Source organism: Alligator sinensis, unplaced genomic scaffold, assembly GCF_000455745.1.
Source record: "Alligator sinensis unplaced genomic scaffold, ASM45574v1 scaffold623_1, whole genome shotgun sequence".
Lineage (NCBI taxonomy): Eukaryota > Metazoa > Chordata > Crocodylia > Alligatoridae > Alligator > Alligator sinensis.
In genome coordinates, this window is record NW_005842769.1 from 725,688 (window position 1) to 727,589 (window position 1,902).

Sequence of the window (1,902 nt, forward strand, 5' to 3'; positions counted from 1 at the left end):
CCTGTTCCACTTTGCACTGACTCATTTAATACTCATTAGCTGAAGGAAAACAAGCCTATTGGGTGCTCATCATGAGGGGAAGGGAAGGTCTGAGTTACAGGCCCTACACCTAAGAGTATTTAAGTTTCTCCCCATTATTATGGAATAAATGAACAAGAAGGACCAACAGTCTCTCCTCTCTGTTCCCCCTCAAACCACCTACTGCAGTGATTCTCAACCAGGGTGCCACAACACCCTGGGGTGCCTTGAGATCCTTTAAAGAGTGATGCAGTGCCTGACATGCAAACATGATTAATGAGAGAAACTCAAAGAGATCTCAAACAGGAATCTATAGTGTCAAAAATGCTCTGACCTACTGTGGTCTTTCTGAGTTCTCTGCAATAGAAAAGTGATCTATCACTTTTTCCATAGTAAAAAGATGGATGAAAGCTGGCATTTTCCTGAGGGGTCTTGAGTGTAAGAGCATTGAGAACCATTGACCTATAGGTTGGTGACTTGAGCATTCATCCAAGGGTAGGAGGTTTGGGTCTAAATCACTTCAGTCAGAGAGAAGAACTGGACCAGTCTCCCATTTCCTGAGTGACTCTTATAACCTCTGGGCTATTGAGTACAAATGACTGGAGGAATTATCTGCAATCAGTGTCTTTGTGCGGGGTGTGGGCTGACGCCACCTACTGAATCGTGCCCAGCAGACAGACCAGCAACAGAAGACTCAGTTTGTTACTCCCAGCAATGTGTACGGGTGAGCTTGGCACCTGGCTGTTCAGCTTTGCCAAGACTTATGATACCAAGTAGCTTTGAGCACACAGTGCTATAATCCTTCCCTAGTGACAGCCTGACAATATGCCAAGATGGCTACTACACCAACGCTTGATGTCCAGGACAGCACCAGAGATGTACCAGTTTCAAAGGTACAGTTAACTGCCTTTCTCAGCTCAAGTACCAGTGTACTCCAGACCCCATGGGGTCTCCTGGTGTATTTGTTCTGCTGTGCTTGGCTTCAGTCACATCCATGTTGCCTGCTTTTTGGCAATACCCATTTCTCACTAGCAGCCTGTCTCTGAGCAGTGCAGAAAACCCCTGGGAGGGCATGGAAGGTGGGCAGCAGTCTGTGGCCTCCTCACGGTGGTTCTCAACCTCTTCAGACTCCAGACCCGCCACCCTTGGAAAATGCCAGCTTCTTAGGGCCCTGCTACATGTTTAAGTGAAACCTGGATAGAAACCAGCATTGATACAAATTTTTTCCAGCACTAACTTTATAGCTGGTTGGCTTTTTATAGGTGGAGAGTCAATGTTATCATGTGACAATTACTTCGTATACATGGCTGATCTAAATTCACTGTGTGATTATGCAGTTAGTTAACTGTGTGATTAATTTCTTTACATCTGCAGCCCCTCTTACTTTACAGGTGTGGCCAGTCTAAACTTATGGCATGGTCGACCAGTTAATTATGTCATCTGTCAGGTGGCTAGTCTTCACCTGGGTGTTTTTTGTTGGTTTTTTTTTGGGGGGGGGGGGGCAACATTCAAATACTCCAGGAAGGGGACTCAACCTCCAGCCCATAGGCCAAAGGTGGCCCACAGACCCACAGCAACTGGATCCCCACTGCGTGGGAAGGGTGTCAGTGGGTGGGTGGCCATTAATAGGGCCCAAGCCCCAGAAGGCTGGATTGGGGCTGGCTCTGCCCCTGCCTTTTGATACTGGACCGGGTGCAGGCCCTTTCCTCTCCCACTTTGGGGCCAGGCTGCAACCAGCTGCCTGCTCCAACAAAACCTGGATAGCAGCCAGCTAACAAGCAGCTACGTTTCAAGGGCTAACTTTACACGCGGCTGGCTCTTGGCTCTCTCTGTCTCTCTCGCCGACTAGCCCGTTTAGGCGGCCGCCCATGACCGCGCGCCAGC